Source organism: Chiloscyllium plagiosum, chromosome 10 (assembly GCF_004010195.1).
Source record: "Chiloscyllium plagiosum isolate BGI_BamShark_2017 chromosome 10, ASM401019v2, whole genome shotgun sequence".
Taxonomy (NCBI): domain Eukaryota; kingdom Metazoa; phylum Chordata; class Chondrichthyes; order Orectolobiformes; family Hemiscylliidae; genus Chiloscyllium; species Chiloscyllium plagiosum.
Window position 1 is genome coordinate 51,017,499 of NC_057719.1, and position 7,037 is coordinate 51,024,535.

General features: G+C 42.9%; 1 long non-coding RNA gene across 1 annotated transcript; it reads right to left on the bottom strand.

The window, feature by feature from the left end:
* Positions 1-330: 330 nt before the first annotated feature.
* Positions 331-6,823, bottom strand: LOC122553648. The gene is made up of 3 exons (XR_006312781.1): positions 6,351-6,823; positions 3,978-4,082; positions 331-763 (listed from the first exon to the last, which is right to left on the bottom strand). It is a non-coding gene; the product is annotated as an uncharacterized LOC122553648 (long non-coding RNA).
* Between the last annotated feature and the right edge of the window lie 214 nt (positions 6,824-7,037).

A 7,037-nucleotide genomic window follows, 5' to 3' on the forward strand; every position in this document is an offset into this window, starting at 1 on the left:
TATGTAATATAGTCCTTTTTAGATATTAAGCAGATCAGAAATCTTTATTTTACTTCCAAACTCCATACAAAAATTGCAGTTCCAGATTCCTATATCTCACACTGATTAACTGTAACACATCAACAGGAATCAAAAACCTTCCAGAGTACCACCATTGTTCCTGATATCCAACCATCACAGGATCTATTTAATTCATTTAATCAAGAAAGAAAAAGTGCCTATGGATTTTTTAAGACATTAAAATTCCAATAGAAACTTACTTTCTTATTAAAGTGTTCTTCTTTGAAAAAAAAATTGTCTAAAACTGATAGAATGTGAAAACTCGTCTCTCTCCTTGATACCAGCTACATTGCATTTTTTAACTTCTGTTTTATTTGAAAACATAAAAGGATTGAGCTCAGTTTTTGTCGAGTTTTTATTTCCCACTGTCATAGAGAGACTGGTTAAAAATGTAGAAAACTTTTGAAAATGGATCTCTTAAGTAAAAGAAAAGCAACAGCTTAAAGGGCAGCTAAAATAATTACCAAATGCTAACAGTTCTTTCCCTATGATATAGGAGGGGCATCACACTCAAGAGAGTCATCTCTAGACTCACTGCAACCACAAGCATCCACCTCTTCTACCAGGATCGATGATATAGATGTGAATTTAGTTCCTACACCTGACAATGTTAGAGCTTAAAATCCCAGTTGAAGAAAATAGATACACAATGTCCAATGATCTTGGTCTCTGAGGTGTCTTGACCATAGAATGATATTTAATCCTGGATACAAAAAAAAAGTCAAAAGTGTCAACCTTACAACAATCCATTTAAGAAATCGAAGCAATAAATCAAAAACCAAATGTGACGTTGTTCAAAGTGTCTATTTCATCCCATGAAAGTTAATCAAAGAAAGAGTCAGGAGTGCTGAGAATACTCTCCAACTTTTGGCTGTGTTTTCTGGTTTGTCTTCAAACTGTTGTCAACAGCATCAACAGCACTGGCTAGTGATGGGTTTTAACGATTGAATTCCAACAGGATTTTGCCAAAGTCATGAAAACTTGGAAGATCATAAAAGCTTTGCTTATGTATTTGATGAGGCGAGATGGGTTAACCTTGGAATCACAGCTGGAACAGGAGCGAGAGTACTGGAGGTTTGTACTTGAATTGTTTTTGCAGTTATGTTTTGCAGGAGCGACAGCGAGGGGCCTGACGGGAAGGTAAATTTGAAGTATATAAACTTACTTCAATGACAGGCAGAGTGCACAAGAGACTGCTGGGAAAGTTAGGTTATATATTTGGGCAGTTGCTTTACCCGAAACATGACTCAGATAGTGTCTCCCATCTATCCTTCTCTTCTAACAAAAAAAAGTTCTATGCACTGGATTGGCAAGATGACTAGTTTTTTTTGGTTTCAGTAGTCTCATTGGGAAGTTAGAATTGTGGGAATGTAAGTGGGAGGTAAGGGTCACCACTAGTGTCTCAGCTGACTGCATCTGTGGGTAGTGGACGCAACTCCAGCTCCTCGAAAACAGCGTTAGGGAACTGGAGCTAGAGCTGGATGAACTTTGGATCATTCGTGAGGCAGGGGGTAGTTATTGGGAGGAGTTACAGGGAGGTGGTCACACCTCTGGGACAAGAGAAGAGAGTAGATGGGTTACCGTCAGGGGACTGAAAGGGAACCGGTAGGTGGTGCAGGAATCCTCTGCGGCCGTTCCTCCCCACAACAGGAATACACTTTCTCTGGATTCTCGTTATCTCATTTCTGAAGGCTTCCCATTTTCCAGCCATCCCTTTACCTGCGAACATCTGCCCCTAATCAGCTTTCGAAAGTTCTTGCCTAATGCCGTCAAAATTGGCCTTTCTCCAATTTAGAACTTCAACTTTTAGATCTGGTCTATCCTTTTCCATCATTACTTTAAATCTAATAGAATTATGGTCGCTGGCCCCAAAGTGCTCCCCCACTGACAACTCAGTCACTTGCCCTGCAAGCTCTGGGCAAGGCTTGGTATAATTGTGAAGGGGCAGGTGGGTGCAGCAGGACTTTGAAGGGGAACAGACTGTAAAGTATGAATGTGAAGAATGTATTCAGGGAGTGAGGGGGATATTGTTCACAGTCAGTAGCAACCTGGCTTCAAGGAGGAGGATCAAGTAAGTTAACACTTACCTGGCAGGAAGGATAGGTAGCACAGTGGGTAGACAGCGGCCTCACAGCACCAGGAACCCTAGTTTGACCTCAGGGCAACCTCTGTAGAGTTTGCACATTCTCCCTGTGACTGCGTGGGTTTCCTCTGGGTACTCCAGTTTCCCTCCCACCAAAGATGTACAGGTTAGGTGGATTGGCCATGATGAAAATGCAGGGTTGTGGGATAGGGTAGAGGACTGGGTCTGGGTGGGATGCTTTTTGCAGGGTCTGATCAGACTTAATAGCTGAATTGCCTCTTTCCACACTGTAGGGATTCTATTCTATGATAGGCAGGTACAGATGACTACAGACAGGTTAGATTCAGAGTCATAGAGATGCACAGCATGGAAATGGACCCTTTGGTCCAACTCATCCATGCCAACCAGATAACCTAATCTAGTCAGATTTGCCAGCACTTGGCCCATATCCCTCTAAACCCTTCCTATTCATTCACCCATCCAAATGCCTTTTAAAAGCTAAAATTGTACCACCCTCCACCATATCATCTGGCAGCTCATTCCATACATGAACCACCCTCTTCATGAAAAGGTTGCCCCTTAGGTCCCTTTTATAACTTTTCCTCTCACCCTAAACCAATGCCCTCTAGTTCCGGACTCCCCACCTCAGGGAAAATACCTTATCTATTTATCTTTTCCATGCCCTTCATGATTTTATGAACCTCTATAAAAGGTCACCCCTTAGGCTTTGCACTCCAGGGAAAACAGCCACAGCCTCTCCCTATAGCTCAAATGATTTGGATGCAAGCATAAGAGGTACAGTTAGTAAGTTTGCAGTTGACACCAAAATTGGAGGTGTAGTGGACAGTGAAGAAGGTTACCTCAGATTACAACAGGATCTTGACCAGATGGGCCAGTGGGCTGAGGAGTGGCAGATGGAGTTTAATTTAAATAAATGCAAGGTGCTGCATATTGGAAAAGCAAATCTTACTAGGACTTATACTCCTAATGGTAAGGTCCTGGGGTGTTTTGCTGAACAAAGAGACCTTGGAATGCAGGTTCATAGTTCATTGAAAGTAGAGTCGCAGGTAGATAGGATATTGAAGAAGGCGTTTGATATGCTTTCCTTACCGTACTTGCTTTGGTTGCAACCATTTTCTTCTCCGTTGCACAATTTCAATTTCCAGCATGACGGAAAGGCAGAAGTGAGCTCTTCTTGTCCAGAAGCTGCCAGCCTCAGCCTGACCGGGCCAACGAGCCCCCAGATATCCCTATCCCCTTCCTAGCGGCCCATCCAGTCCACCAACACCATAGGATTCACTTATTAACTATATCTGCTACATTCATATCTAAATCATTTATATAAATGATGAAAAGTAGTGACCCCAGCACTGATCCTTGAGGCACTCCACTGGTCACAGGGCTCCAGTCTGAAAAGCAACCCTCCACCCTTTCTCTTCTACCTTGGAGCCAATTCTGTACCCAAATGGCAAGTTCCCCCTGTATTCCATGCGATCTAACCTTGCTGACCAGTCTCCCATGTTGAACACCTTATTGAAGTCCATATATAAATCACATTTACCACTCTGCCCTAATCAATCATCTTTGCTACTTCTTCAAAAAAAAACTCAAATCAAGTTCAAGAGACATGATTTCACGCACACAAAGCCATGCTGACTATCCCTAATCAGCCCTTGCCCTTCCAAATATATGTAAATCCTGTCCCACAGGATTCCCTCCAACAACTTGCCCACCACTGACATCAGGCTCACTGGTCTATATTTCCCTGGCTTGTCCTTACCACCTTTTTTAAATAGTGGCACGTTAGCCAACCTCCAGTCTTCCAGCACCTCACCTGTGACTATCGATGATTTGGCTAGGACCTGCTGGAAGTGTGCAACAGTACGTTTCTGTCAGGTAGCATGTGCAAATCCATGAGGAAAGGTATCATCACCCTTATCTACAAATGGAAGGAGAAAAGGGAGGAAATCAAAAAATTGGGAACCAGTTTCACTGTTGAATGTAGAATATAAAATCCTGTTTAAGTTCATTACATTCCGATCAGGTCTGCCCTGGGGTTGGTGATTTACTCCGATCTGTACCAGGCAGGACAGCCAAATCAAGTCCCACAAAGCCAAAAACAATTCAGCCAGTGAGCTGTTGCTTCTGGGAGTTTTGTACTTTTCAAAAGGACTTGAGAATCTTAGTCAGCTCATCCAGAAATAACGGCTGGTCCAGCCACTCCCATGTGCTGCCATCTGAGACCTCTGATTGTGCAGTCTCCTGGTTGTACCTGTCCTCTGTCTATGGGCTTTATGTCATAGTCTGGCAAAAGAGAATTTGCTGATTCTCAGGATGTCAGACTGAGACAATGTTACCAAGCCATCATCTTCCTTTAGAAGAATGATCAGAGCTCTCCTTGCACATCTTCTTGAAGGAACACAAGCACATCTCATCCTATACCATGGAGCAGACCGTAGACTGGAAAGTTATCTTGGAGATCTTTTGAGGCAAAGAGTGAGGCTGGCTAGCTCTTCACCTCCTAGAGATCCTCCTTGACATCAACCCCCATCATCTGCAGGAGTAGGTTCTGCATACTTTTCTTGAGTTTGGACTGTCTCCCCCCACCACACCTCCCCCCCCCCCTCCCCACCCTTGCTCTCTCACTCACTCCCCTTCTAAATACCTCTGAGGAAGAGCAACATCTTGATGTTTCCCTTGAGTGTTTCCCATTAGTCCAATGGACACTCAAGAGGGGATTAGTTCTCCAACCTGTGTACTTTTTTTGAGCTCCTCACTGTTTTCTGGCATCAACAGTTGTATGTTCAGCTTCCATGTTCCCTTGCTGGCTTGCGTCATCCTGTAGGAGGCAGTCAGCCAGCAGGAACAGAGAACCTTGGGACACAAACAAGAAATCTATCCTTGAGCAGATAAATCTGATCACAACCAGATGGTTCTATCTATGCTTGGCTCCGTCTACAGGGATATGACAACACTATGCTGCTTGGTGTATTTAACCATCTTTATCAGAAATCCGGATGTAGCATCCAGTTTGCTGTCAGCCCCTCCAGATCATCCAGCCACTTTGATAATGCAGCTGAAGTCTCCAGCCAGAATGACTGGCCTGAATGTTGCCAGCAGTTCTGCGAGCAGCTGTAGAATGGCCAGCTGCTCACTATTTACCATTGGGGCATACAATTAATCAGTCTCATGGCAGCGTTTCTGTACAAAACATCTGCTGCAAGGAGGTGCCTGCGCACCACCTCCTTAATTTCAGAGATGGCACAGTTGCCTTCCTGCAGGAAAATACCCGTGCAGAGGAATGCCAATTGTTACCCCACCCCAACAAAACCAAAGGCCTGTGGCCCCACAAGCTTAACCATTATAAAATCATGAGGTGGGACTAGCTTAGTTTGGGAAAACAGTCAGCACAGACTGGTTAGACTGAAGGGTCTGTTTGCATGCTGTTGCCTCTTCCTCCATTGATTCCATATATCCGGGTGGACGTTGATTTGGTTGTTTTCCCAGCGTATTTGCATCCTCGTCAGCCCTTCCCTCCTTTTGGGTGACCCTCCTTTCAATGCTCTTGCTGGAGGGTGGCACCACCAAGTGTGGACACTTCTAGCATTATACTTCTGACCCACCTGCAATAGCCACTTCTATACTTTATTTTCCTTTTTTCTGACCGTCATCAGGATCCTTCCTTGTGCCACTGATAAGGTCTGTGGATTTTCTAAGAAGGCAGCTGATTCAGATTAAAATGACTATTTAAATGGTGTAAATTTGTTTACTCCAATCTTAGTTACCCACATCTGGTTACCATTTTAAACCTGCTCAAAACTAAAGGGATGCAAATCAATCCAGTGTAAACAGATTAGGATCCTTGCTTTTCTAAAAGCTCAGATATCTAGTGTTCCACAGAACGTGTGTGGAATTGTAACTTGAGACAGTGCTTTTTCAATTGCTTTAAGGCAAGAATAGAGACTGCTCAGGATATTACATTCACTTAGGCTCATCATCATCCGAATTTATTTAATTCCTCCTGGAAGCTATAAAAGAGGGAAACCTTTGACTTTCATTCACAGTTGTTAACATTGATCCAGCCGCCGCAGAAAACGCCCTAAAGTATAAATAGTGAGACCGAGCGTATAAATAGGACAATATTTTGGGAATAGATCCTTTAAGTTAAATATCTCTAAGAGACACAAAAGTGGAGTGTGGTTCTTACCTTCTGGCAGAAGAATGAACAAATTCCTCTCAGCCTACGCAAAATAAGGGGGAAATTAATTTCTAAAGGGCAAAATATCAAGTGCCAATTGTGATAATTTCTCAAATTAAAACCCAATTTCCACGGGTAGCTTGTAGAACCATTGCGGTCGAGTAAATTACTTCCTGGGTTCCACATGCACGCTGATATAGGATTTGACTTGAGAGATAATTGAACCAGATAATGCGGATGTGGCTCAATTAAAAGCATTACCTTGTTTAGTATGTTGATTTGATTTGTTAATTAGCAGTTTTGGAATAGTATAACTAGGGGGCATTTGATAAGTAGAGTTTGATGAAAATTCTAGGCTGTCTGTTCAGGCTGAGAAGCTGTAAACAGAAAAAAAAAGACGATGAGTTGATAGTGATATAATTTGCTGTGTGACAAACCTACCCAGGCAGTTTGCATTATAAATCTAACTATCGGAATTTGAAATCGCTGAAGGTGACAACAGAGGTTTTTGTGTGATCGGAATTCTGTACAACAACAATTTACATAGTTAAAAATCACACAACACCAGGTTATAGTCCAACAGGCTTAATTGGAAGCACATCCACTATCCCCTGATGAAGGAGCGTCGCTCCGAAAGCTAGTGCTTCCAATTAAACCTGTTGGACTATAACCTGGTGTTGTGTGATTTTTAACTTT